Source organism: Podarcis melisellensis, assembly GCF_964234715.1.
Source record: "Podarcis melisellensis genome assembly, chromosome: 4".
Lineage (NCBI taxonomy): Eukaryota > Metazoa > Chordata > Lepidosauria > Squamata > Lacertidae > Podarcis > Podarcis melisellensis.
The window spans coordinates 36593303-36606709 of record NC_138531.1 but is presented as its reverse complement, the minus strand read 5'-3'; the positions used below and the strand labels follow the sequence as shown (position 1 = coordinate 36606709).

General features: G+C 40.5%; 1 long non-coding RNA gene across 1 annotated transcript; it reads left to right on the top strand.

Annotated features, from left to right (window-relative positions):
- The first annotated feature begins 3037 nt into the window (after positions 1-3037).
- On the top strand, positions 3038-11559 carry LOC309368263. Its single transcript, XR_014167678.1, has 3 exons — positions 3038-3195; positions 6790-10927; positions 11295-11559. It is a non-coding gene; the product is annotated as an uncharacterized lncRNA (long non-coding RNA).
- Positions 11560-13407: the final 1848 nt, after the last annotated feature.

Sequence of the window (13407 nt, the reverse complement as noted above, 5' to 3'; positions counted from 1 at the left end):
ACAAATAATAAAAAAGAAGAAGAAAATTCCACTTTCAGAAATATTTTTACATAACCAATCGGACTTCCTCACATCTCCCATACCATGCATTCTTTACCATTAGAATGTCAGCAAATTATTACCTTTTTTCACGTCTTAATTTGTACCTTTCAAATATTTTAAATTTAAAATACTCTTTGTCAATTACTTGTACCTTTAATCACCTTTAGTAATACTTTAAATCTCTTCCTTTTCTTACTTTTGACTTAATTTCCTGTTTCCAAAAATCTAATCGCTGAAGCCAAAACTTCCAAATCGTGCAGTTTTTAACATTCATACAACTTATAGTATTTTTGTAAATAGTCCTTAAATTTTTTCCAGTCCTCCTCCATCGCCTCTTCCCCCAAGTCACGGATTCTGCCAGTCATTTCAGCCAGTTCCATGTAGTCCATCAGTTGCGTCTGCCACTCTTCCAGTGTAGGTAAATCTTGTGTCTTCCAATGTTTGGCAATAAGTATTCTTGCTGCTGTAGTTGCATACATAAAAAGTGTTCTATCCTTCTTTAACACCTTCTGGCCGACAATGCCCAGTAGGAAGGCCTCTGGTTTCTTGGGAAAGGTATACCTGAATACCTTTTTTAACTCATTATATATCATTTCCCAGAAGGCTCTTCCTACATTCTTAAATTGTTTTTTTTACATGCTAGTTCGCCAAACTGTTTCCATTGTCCCTTAAAGAATAAAAAGTCCAGAAACATGATTAAAATGGAAATAAAGTTATCATGTTCAAAGTTTTAATTGTTTCTTTAAAACATTTGTATTTTGCCACAAATGGTACCCAAGACAGCAACAGAAACCCCCCCCCCAATATTTTAGCAGTATCAAAAAATCAAAAACAAAACTTAAACCAATCCATCAAGGCCCCATTAGTTAACAATTAGCCAAATTTGGCCTGAAAATGCAGCAGGTTGTAGCTTATTGACAGTTATCTCTTCACCACCCTCTTCTAAAGGCCAGATAAATTATTATAGGACCATTCACCTTTCATGCTGGGCAGCATCGAGGCTGGACATCGAGGCCCTTGCAGTAATTTGTCTCAGGGGCGGGGAATTGATGCCCCACTCACACCAACTCCCAGCCATGTCATGCCCACCCGGCCAATCTATGCTGGCTTGGGGCATAGCCAGGAGGGCTTCCCTCTCTTGCCTCCTCACCAAATCTCCCAAGCCACCCACCCTCTTTTTAAGCTTTGGTATGACACAACCTTGCTATGGAAAAATGTCAGCTGCCTTATTGGTGGGGCCGGGTAGGAATTTTCCCACTTGGCAAATTGGCACCGGCCATTGGTATTTTCGCCTACCTAGCAATCATCACAACTTTGTAAGGTTAGGCATTGGGTAAGCCTTTGTTTAAGGGAGGGGAGGTTGTAGCCTCTGCCTGCACCTCCTCGATAAGGGTATCCTGTCAAAGGGATCTGGGTGTGTGGCTCCTGTCCAAAGCCCGAACATGGGCTAGGGCTATGCCACGACCCCAACGGGAACCCCTCGGGATGCCCCTTTGATGTAAGTCATAGGGCTCACCCTTCTGGTCGTTTACCCTTAGTTCAATTCCCTGCAGATGGGCAAGAGTCAAGATATAGCCTGGCTTCACCCAAAGCCTAAGCCATACCACTCACATCTGTAACCAATAAAGTTGTGGCCTGTTTTAGACCGTTAACCTAAATACACATGTCTGTGTTATTAATCAATAGGGAACTGCGGGGCACAGGACCTTGGCACGCAACCTTATCTTATTGTTGGATGGAGAGAAAGAAGGTGCCTTTGGTACATCTCTAGGAAGTAACTTCCATCCAGACACTGAGAAGGCTGTATCACTATCCCCCTCACTTTTGGCTATTCCCCTCTCTTTTGATGTCAGGTGAATATTTTTTAAAGGCCTCCAGTGACAACTTTAACACACCAGTAGATTTATATGGTGATTCTTCAAGCACCTGGGCCTACTCCGCTTAGGGTAGGCATCAATTGAAATGTGCCTGGAAACAAATTTATACCCAATTCAGATCTCTGAGCACTATTGCAATATGTTCAAAGCAATGATTTCTCTCTGTTGTACCCTGGCTGCCACATTCTGCACCAGGTGTGGGGAACTGTAGAAGCTTTGAAGGCAGATTCACAGAAAACATGTTATTGTATTCTAACTGAGAGTTACTAAGGCATGGATGACTATTTTCTTTTCCCAGAAGAGGACACAGCTGGTGAATCAACAAAAGCTGATTAAAATCACACCTGGTCACGGAGGCCACCTGAACAACATGGAGCAGGGTCCAGAAGCACTCCCACAAAACTACAAAACTTCAAAATTTCAGAAATAGACTGGAAAGAGAAGCTGCTGAATTGCAACTTATTACCAAACTTAAAACCATGGAGAGACCTGGTCTGAACAAAGACATTGGATTCTTATCTCATTATACATGACAAAGCCATTTTTCACCTTCTCGCCCCTTGCTTTTTCCTGTAAGACCTATTGCAGTCGTTAAGAGTCGTCAACAGTCTCATCTCAGCTATCTGCCAATCACCCATTCCCACCACCCTTCTGAGTAATACCCCTCCCCAACTTCTCACTATATAGAAGGGTCTGGTGACTTCTGTTTCAGTGTATCTGAAGAAATGTGCATGCACATGAAAGCTCATACCAAGAACTAACTTAGTTGGTCTTTAAGGTGCTACTGGAAGGAAATTTTTTTGTTTTGACTATGGCAGACCAACACGGCTACCTATCTGTAACTGGAGCTTTTGAAGATGTATCTGTTTACACATGCATTTCGTGATGTCACAACCCAGGTCTCCTGTTTTAATTACAGTGTTGTTTTAATGAGTCTACATTACACAGGACTTAGGATGGCCCTGAGGAAATGAACTACAGGCTGTGCTACATCTGCACCCCTCCCTTTGTCCCGAGCACCAACAGATTTGGAAATCTTACATAAGACTCCAGTAAGAAAGCTGAAAATTCTCCCAGTTTATTCAGAAGCTGAGATGCGCTACAACTCCCATAGAGCCACCTGTGTCCACCTAGGAGTAAATATGGCAAAAGCTTAGATTCCACTGTAATCTCCAGGCGTTGTCTTTTTCTGTGGAGAGACATCACCTGCACCTACAGGATAGTAATATAAATTTGCTTTTGAGCATGAAGCTAAGAACTTTCATGGAAATTTCAGGTATGGGAAAATACTGTCAGCTGGACGCTGAGGGGTATGGATAAAGGAAATAATACTTTATCTTGAAAGTTCCTGTGTTCACCTTGACAGCTGTATCCTACTTTTGCTTATGTGCTCGAGTACTTATGGTGACTTTATTCAGAGCCTTAAGGTAGGATTGTCAAGCTTTTCTTCTTTTACAGAGACTTCCTGAATTTAAGAAGAGCATGCTGGGCAAAAATTCAGCTAGTGTAAGATTTGTTGCTCCTACAAGTTGCACCTGTTGAATTTGTGTCATGCAGCAATTAACCTTGGCCAGAAAGGCATTTGAAATAATCCAAACGGGGGCATTTCTCCAATGATTTTAACCTCATGAACTGTACCAGATTACATGTGTTTTCCCCTCACGTTAGTGAGTGACAAGAGAAGTCACACATTGAAATTTTACCTTCTGTTCAATTCTTCTTTGGGAAAATTTCCAATGATAAGTACCTTTTAAAGCAAAATACTGTTGTTTTTTATTTTATAAAAGCCTTTTATAATGCAGGCTAAAAAGCCATTCAAAAAAGCACATACTTTCTGCATGTATGGGCAAGAATTCCACCACTGCAGGCTGAACGATCTCTTGCTTTTTAAAAAGGTTACATTAATACAGTAGTACCTTGGATCCTACTGTATTAATGTAACCTTTTTAAAAAGCAAGATCCTTGGATCCTAGGGACGAGGGTGGCGCTGTGGGTAAAATCTCAGCACCTAGGACTTGCCGATCGCATGGTCGGCGGTTCTAATCCCTGCGGCAGGGGGCGCTCCCATCGTTCAGTCCCAGCGCCTGCCAACCTAGCAGTTCGAAAGCACCCCCGGGTGCAAGTAGATAAATAGGGACCGCTTACCAGCGGGAAGGTAAACGGTGTTCCGTGTGCTTCGCTGGCTCGCCAGATGCAGCTTGTCACGCTGGCCACGTGACCCGGAAGTGTCTCCGGACAGCGCTGGCCCCTGGCCTCTTGAGTGAGATGGGCACACAACCCTAGAGTCTGGCAAGACTGGCCCAAATGGGCAGGGGTACCTTTACCTTTACCTTTACCTTGGATCCTGAACACTCTGGAACTCTGACGTTTTGGCTCCTGAATGCCGCAAACCCAGAAGTGATTTTTCCGGTTTGCAAATGTTCTTTTGTAACCCAAATGTCTGATGGGGCTTCCACAGCTTCTGATTGGCTGCAGGAGCTTCCTGCAGCCAATCAGAAGCCACAATTTGGTTTTGGAAGTTGAACAGACTTCCAGAACGGATTCCGTTCGACTTCCAAGGTACGACTGTACAAAGTTACTAAATGTCTATAAATATCAATTCATTATCTTCTGATGCACCCTCCCTCTCAGCCTGCAGGTTGTCACCCAGGGTCCAACATACCCTTGGGTCACTCACAAAAGTCTCACAAGAAGAATAGTTCATGAGAACAGTGGCTATCACCTTAGGCTCTCACTCTAGACTTGCTTTTTATGGGCAGGCCCAAGGTGGATAGTACTTAGGTTGTCCACAGCTGTGTCCAGTTCAGCTGCACTTTCCACACCCAGTTCCAGGTACAACAGGCTTGTTGAATTTCCCAGGGGATCCAAAGGATGGGAAGAGGGTCCCCTTCCATTCACAGTGAAGGAATTTAAGGGAGGTCCAGAGTACTGTCTCACAGTGTATAGGACCAAGAGACATGGAGGGTGAGGGAGCTGCTCCAGTGACCTGAAACACCTATGCTATGTTTGTCTTTCTGCCAGAGAACATGCAACAGCACACTTGCAGCAAGTGCAAGCTGGTTGTCTTGCTGGAAGAGAAGGTACAGCAACTTGAGGCCTGCCTAGTCACACTTGGAGCTACAGGACAACATGCAGTCTTTCTCAAGAGCTGAGCTGACTGTGATGGAACAACACCACAGATGGGGTGCCCCCTAGGGAGGAGGAGGAAGATTGCAAGAGACTAACCTCACTGGAGGAATGTGATGCACAGTAGGACAGTCATGAGCCACACTTTGTCTTTGGAGCTGCAAAATCGCTTCCATATCCTAGCTCCTCTGGCCCAGAATCAGTGTCCGAGGTGAGAGCATGTAAGATGAAACTGTCCAGCTCCTTTGTTATTTTTGCTATTGCTTGGAGGTCTAATGTTACCTTTATATTACTGAAATATCTTTGTATGTTGTTATGTGTGTGGCTATTATGTTCTAGTCTTAATATTGCTCTTCTGTCTTTTGTAAGCCATTTTGAGCACTGTTCTTTTGTGGAAAGATGGCATACAGATAAAACGATTAGTAACCTTCCTAGCTAAACATAACCATCTGCTTATATTCTCAGTTAATCAATAACAACATACAACTTACATTTTTGTTGTGCTTTAATCTGAGTCTGCCTGTCGTGTTTTGTACCACAGTTAATCATAGCCCACGGTGAGTGAACGAAGGTTTATTATTGGATGGTATTTTAAATATATGGTGGCAGTGGAGAAATAGTATTGAATATAATAAGCAATACATAATGGTAGCTATAATAATCTTCCACATTTGGTAGCAGCATTAGTGGGATAATAAAGGGGATTGTTTACGTCACATTACTAGTTGAAAGAAATAAAGAAAGGAGGCAAAGAAATGGGTTTCCTGCTACCCCACCCCCAAGCCACCTTTCTGACATAAAATTGTAGAGTTGGAAGCGATCCCAAGGGTCATCTAGTCCAACCCCCTGCAGTTCAGGAAACTCATTGAAAGCATCAGTTTCAGCTCAAAGCTGATCAGGATTCCTGAACTTAGTAGTAATAATAATAATAATAATAATAATAATAATAATAATAATAATAATAATTTTATTTATACCCCGCCCTCCCCAGCCAAGACCGGGCTCAGGGCAGCTAACACTGAATAAAATACCATAAAAACATTACAAACACACAGATATATATATTATATAAATATAAGTTCGAATACAGTTTAAAATGCAGCTTCATTTTAATGGTAGCCTACAGATCAAAGCCATAAGAGGAGAAAACGTCAAATATTCACCGGGGCCAACTATCCATGCTGATCCTACATGGGCCAGCAAAAAGAGCCGAGGGAGAATTTATATACAAATCCCATATAAGGGATTCTATCAAAAATAAAGGAAAGAGAGGGGAGGTTAGACTGACTCCAGCCCAAAGGCCAGGTGGAACAGCTCCATCTTGTAGGCCCTGAGGAAAGATGTCAAATCCCACAGGCCCTGATCTCCTGCGGTAGGGCGTTCCACTAGGCTGGGGCCAAAGCTGAAAAAGCCCTGGCCCTGGTTGAGGCCAATCTAACCTCCTTGGGGCTCAGGACTTCCAAAGTGTTGTTATTTATGGACATTAAGGTCCTCCGCTGGGCATACCAGGAGAGGCGGTCCCGTAGGTACGAGGGTCCTAGGTCCTATGGATACCAGATATAAAAACAAAACAAAGAAACAAGAGAGTCACATAAAACCTCCCCACAACTTCAATTATAACTGATTCACAGAAATAATGGCCCCATTCAGGATCACATAGAATCATAGCAAGACACATAGAATCATGGCAAGGTAATAGTACACAGCTGGCAACCTGGTTTCATAAAGTGTTTCTGTATTGCAGTGTCACCATACCATGGCATAATCACCTTTGGGGGAAAGTGCAAGTGGTGTCATAAAACCATAAGTATGTAAGGAAAAGATGATATGCCTCATGGAGCAGCCTCTGATGGACTGTGTTGCACCTAGCCACTTTCATGATGGTTGTACATGTGGAAGGAAGCATCAGATCCACAAGACTGAACTGGGTTGTTTCCAATATAAGTTAAATAATCCATGAAGATTTTGGCCTATTGCTCTGAACCCATCTTTACAACACATAGCCTTTTCCAATGGCTGTCATATTCATATTGTTTATTGTCATATCCAATTGTTAATTCAAACTTAATTCTATTGTGTTTTATGTTCGCTAAGTACAGTATGTGAATCTGGTCTGGGACCATAATAAATTTCATTTCATTTCATTTCATATTTACAACACGGTTGCAAAATTACCAAAACTGGTTTGAGAGAAGAAGAAAAAGGCTAGTAAATATGGCTGAGTTGGAAACTGAACATGTGAAATGATGAAATAATCATAGACCTTTCATCATCATCATCATTTCTTTATATGTCACTGACTGGGTTGCCCCTGCCACTTTAGTAAGCATCCAAATAATTAAAACATCAAACACAGTAAATCATCAAATATTAAAAACTTCCCTATACAGGGATGCCTTCAGATGTCTTTTATCTCCTTGGCTTCTGATGGGAGGGCATTCCACAGGGCGGTTGCAACTACCGAGAAGGCCCTCAGAACTGGACTTCAGTGCCTGGGCTAAATGATGGGGGCGAAGACACTCCTTCAGGTATACAAGGTCAAAGCCATTTAGGGCTTTAAAGGTCAACACCAACACTTTGAATTGTGTTCAGAAACGTACTGGGAGCCAATGTAGATCTTTTAGGACTGGTGTTATATGGTCCTGGCAGCAGCTGAACTCTTCCTGGAACCATTCAAAACAAACCATCAGCATGACAATTTGGTCATCATGTTGGGCAGGAGACAGAGAGTTCCTGTGCTGCCACAGCCAATGGTTGAAGACAATATGAAACATAAGATTGCTGCTTCTGGCAGAGCTATTCATATATATATTTCACAATCAAACGTTATCTTCACATACATTAATAAACAAATGCAATAAAAATAAGACATTTACATACCATATTAAATCCATATTTTGGGATTCCTCAAATCCTTTGACTTCCCTCCATTCCCTTCCCCAGTTCTTTTGTGTTATTTTATGTTATACATGTCTATAATTTTCTTACCTTTAAATATTTCCAAATTCAAACATTGTACTACTACAAGTGATTTAAAAAAAACCTTCTCCTGAGTTAACTTCTTTACAATGCTTTTTTAAATATGCAATAAACATTCTCCATTCTATTTTATATTTGCTGTCCTCTTGATTTCTTAGTCTTCCAGTTAATTTGGCCATTTCAGCATATTTCATTAATTTACGTTGCCAATCTTCCTTAGCTGGGACTTGTTCTTCTTTCCATTGTTGGGCTATCAATGTCCATGTGACTGTTGTTGCATACATAAATAAAGCTTTATATTCTTTCGGTATATCTGTTCCAATTATACCTATTAAAAACGCTTCTGGTTTTCTAACAAAGGTTATTTTAAACATTTTTTTTCAATTCATTATAAATCATTTCCAAAAGGCTTTTTATGACCTTACATTGCCACCACATATGGTAAAATGTACCTTCTACCTCTTTACACTTCCAACATCTTTTGTTTCATACATTATTGATAGTTTAACTGGTGTTAAATACCATCTATACATCATTTTCATATAGCTCTCCTTGAGTTTTGTACATGCTGTGAATACTATATCATTTCTCCATAATCTGTCTGTCAACTGTATATTGTGTCCCACATCTTTTGCCCACTTTATCATTACACATTTCACCTCTTCATCCTTTGTCTCCCATTACAACAGTATATTATACATTTTTGATAATGATTTATAATCACTTTCTATTATTTCCCTCTGAAATTTTGAGATTTCATACGCAAATCCTTTCTTTTTATCATTTTTAAATGTTTCACATAATTGAAAATATTGTAACCAATCTGTTACCTCTTCTTTTATTTCATTATATTGTTTTAATTTTAATTAATTATCCATTTCCATCAACAGCTCTCTATATGTTCCCCAGTTGGGTTTCATATTTACTTTTTTCAATGCTATTGCTTCCAGTAGCGAAAGCCACAATGGTGTTTTTTGTTCTAGTAGATATTTCTATTTTCCACAAACTTTAAAGATTGTCTTTCTTATTATATGATTCTGGAAGCTTCTGTGTACCTCGGCCTTCTGATACCACAGATATGCATGCCATCCAAATCTATTGTCATGTCCTTCTAAATCTAGTAAATCTACATTCTTCAATGTTATCCAATCCCTTACCCAGCACAGACAAGAGGCTTCATAGTATAGTTTTATATCTGGTAGCGAGAAGCCTTCTCTTTCTTTAAGATCCATTAATAACTTATATTTTATTCTTGGCTTCTTGCCTCTCTAGATAAATCTTGAAATGTCTCTCTGCCAATCCTTAAAACAATTTGTGTTACTTATCACTGGGATTGATTGAAATAAAAATAACATTTTTGGCAATACATTCATCTTAATCTGGCAGATGTATTCAAACCACCTTTACTCTGGCAAACAGTTTTTGAATTGTGACAAAACCCTGAAAAAAAATCTTTTTAACCAAAGTCAACAGCTGGACAAAACAATTGTGCATTGTAAATTATAGGAGGTGATGCCTCTTCTCAAACTACTTCTCTGTAAAAAAACAACATCTACCTCCTGCCTAAAATGAACCACCAATATTTTACTGCTGCTGCTGTTGACAGATCACATGCATCAGTAACAATTTCTGACAAGGAAATATCTTTAATGACAGTATGAGAGACATAGATTTGATGTGTAAAACATTCTCTAGCATGGATAGACAGTAACTGGGAAAGCATGATGTTTTGTTGGTTATATAGCTTCTGAAGGAATAGGATTTCTGCCAGAAAACGTCTGGTAACACTGATAGAAGAGCCTGTTTTTAGGTTTGAAATTTCCTTTTCAAAATATCTCATTTTCCTATTTTCTAAGCAGTTCACAATATAAGAAAGGATAATCATAATACAGGAAGTTGGCCTCGGGATGTTGGTCTTCCTACTTCATTAGAACATATATCAATATTAATGTTGAACATCTTGCTATTTAATTCATCTTTTTAAAATTACATTAAGCTAATTTGTTTCTGCTCCAGACAAGGGCAAAGTTGTTAGGCTAAAATGTTCTATTGAAAACTATTATGTTAGAATGTGAAAGAAAGCTGTCAAATATAGTTGTTAAACACAACACTAATTTGTTACAGCTTCTGGTAAGGACTGGTTTAAATGGCATGTCTAACATTTATGAAATAATTATACAACAAATCATTATTGTAGCAGCTCTGGGTATGAGATAGCTAGCTACATCATGATATTGATGATAAATTCATCAATCATATTTGATGCTTAAACAAATCGTTTTATATTTCACATTAAGTGCTTGGTTAACTGTGATCACTTTTAACAAGGGGCAATATTCAATTAATAATGTTAATGACCATGGTAGTTAGCCATCAGCATTTGCAACATCAGCAGAGCCTATGTCATGAACAATAGCAATTTCTTGAAGTATGAGCACTTGGTAAAGAGAATGTCCAGCTTGTGCTGGAAGCCTCTAGTCTCAGACGTTTGTCTTCCTTAAGGAGCTTTGGATCTGCTCCAAAGAGGAAACTACCACTTGATATGCCATAATTCTAGGCTTGTTCACATGTTACACTGAACACAGGTCCAAACTGCCTCTACACACCCAAAAACCTGTGTTGGCCCATCAGTACATACAGAAGTTCTTGAAAGTTTGTCCACCTTTGGCTCCTCAACATGCACTCAGTTCTCACCTTTGGCTCCTAGAAGCTGTCAGCATGTGACAGCAGCCACACCCTGGGAATGGCTTTGACTGGATAGCCAATGAGTCTCAAACTTCCTCTGCCTGTGAAGACAGCAGAAGACTAACAGTGCCTCCAACAGTCAAGAAGGCAGTTGATGCATGTGCTGTAAAGAGAAATGAGGAGCAGATGGGGCTTGTAAACCTGGGAAGGTAGCCCATGTTGGGATACTGCCAGGGAGACAAAGGCCATCATGCAGCCTACACATCGTCTCCAGACGATCTCTCGATCTCCCGTAGAACAGCATCAGTCAATTAGCAACACGAGCCTCAGACACATTCCAAGACTCATGCACGCCCTTTTCAGCAGACTCCGCAACAGAAGATGCACCCAGAAGAGCATATTTACAGCTTTATTCAACGTTGGTCAGAACAAAGGAAAAACATGACCACTTGCCTTCGTGTCGAGGAGACAGCCAGAGACAAAAGCTATATACAAAACGGAAACTCCCTGTGAGCAGGAAGTAAGCACGCTTGTGACACACAACAACCCTTTTTAAGGAGGAACGGAAATATCCTAACATCCCAGGAAAAGGAAAACTCTGATTCTAAACCTCCATTGCCTTGAAGCTATAGTCTTTCATGAGAAAGGCTTTGGGAGTAAACCCAAGGAAAAATCTGTACCCACTGCCTTGTGGGGCATACTTGGAAGAAGAAAAAGCAAAGGATTAAACCCTACACAAGAGTGGGTGGTGTCTTGTATGCCTCTTTCTGGCAACTGAACCTGATGCCAAATGTATTGGTCTGCTTTCCTTTGGACCACATCAGTGAAGCCAGAAAAGGGTATTGTCATCTGGGCACATTGCCCTGCAGCAAAAGCAACATGGGAGGCAGCAGCTATGAGTTATGGGTCACTGCAGCCATGGTGGGTGCTGTGATTCTCCAGTGGTTTGACTTTGCCCCCAGAAGCACACTCCATTTGTCTTTTGAGACAGATGGATACCCACATCTATTTTGTGCTCTCATTTTGTATTTTTGTGTTGCGATCATCATCATCATCAAAATCTTGAAGAGGACCTCTTCCAAAATAAATCTGCATCTCTGCTCCATTAAATAGTGTAAGATGACATTGTTCCCTTATGTCACCTTCACCCTGTGTCACCTTCATTGTCTTTATCGTCTGTTAGACAGATGCACGTTCAGCGCATGTTGTACTGCAGAGAAAGCTCCCATCATTGACTATGCTGGTCAATTGACCATGCTAGTCAAGTTGAGTCCAACCACTAGAGAGCACCATGTTGTGTACCCATGTCCTATTGTGATGAAACCACAGCTATGGGAATTTCTAGGGAATGTCTCTCTAGTAGGGTCTACCAAGTTTAGTATCTTAGAATCTTTAGAAGGCTTATTCAGACTGTAATTTTAACTAGGTGTATGGCCTCATTGGGCATAGTAGGAACACATAATATTGTACTGCAAGACATTTTTATTTAGCTAAATTCATAGGCATGGAAGATTATGTTATTCCTGGTGTTGTTTTTCTTCTCCTTGTCCTCTGATTTAATTATCTCCCTTGATTATTTTGATTTTATTAGAAGCGTTTTTTGGGAAAAAAATATTAAAAGAAAATCTTCCATTTCTTTCAAAACTGCCTGGCTAGTGGGTTTTTTGGCCATTGAAAGGTGGTATTTAAATGCTAAGTAGGGTTTCAATCCTCTTACTGCAGGAAAATGCCAATCAACACAGTGGGACTTACTTCCAAGTAAACATGCATAGGATCGGGTTGCACATTACATGTTGAAAGCTGATGAGATAAAATTTAAATGCTTTAAAGCAAGATACTTCTAAAGCATTGCACATATGGGGCAAAATATAAATGAGTTTCCAGATGTGACCTGCCAATAGAGAATAAATACAAGATTATATTTCTGTAGCTCATGTCCATCTATCTCACTGAGCACACAACAGGTAAAGGGGTATGGCTCATTAGCTACAGCTCATTAGATGTTATTCTACTTCTCTCCCTACACCGAATGTTCCCACAACTGTTATTGAAACAGGTCATGCCTCATTATATCCTAAGGAAAAGTTTTCTGTATTCGTGCCATGCTATCAAGTTGTAGGCATCGCTCCGTTAAAAGCTAGATGACATATTCGGGATTGCTTGGACATAAAAGAATTTTTTAGCGATAACCTCCAGGTCTGGGGCTCATTTGCTGGGCAGCTGCATTTACTTCACCCTGAGGGCTGTTTTCTGTGAAAGCAGCAAATACTAAACATGCTTTCAGTGGTGCCATCAAGGGAAGACCTGGGTAGAAGATGTCCAGGGCCTCACTCAGTAGAATGAGGAGGGCCCCAAAACAAAGCATTTTGAAGAACAAAAAAGTAATATACGTTACCCTATCCTAGAGACTCCCCTATCCTACTCCCTGCCCAGTAAGACCATTAAGTCCAGAATCTGAAATGACAGAACAGCACACGGCACACTTTGAAGCTTCATTGATGTAATTATCTTACCTCTTCTGTGAAAACAGCCCCACACAGCCAACCTGAACTCGTGGAAACCAATTTAATCTCTCCTTCTCTCTCTGTGGCAAGCCCTACTCAAAGCAATGACTTGTTTTCCAGAGGAAAACAAACACGTTTTAAAACATTTCCCTCTGAAAAAGGGAAGCAAGAAGAATACAGTGGTTAAAGTCCAC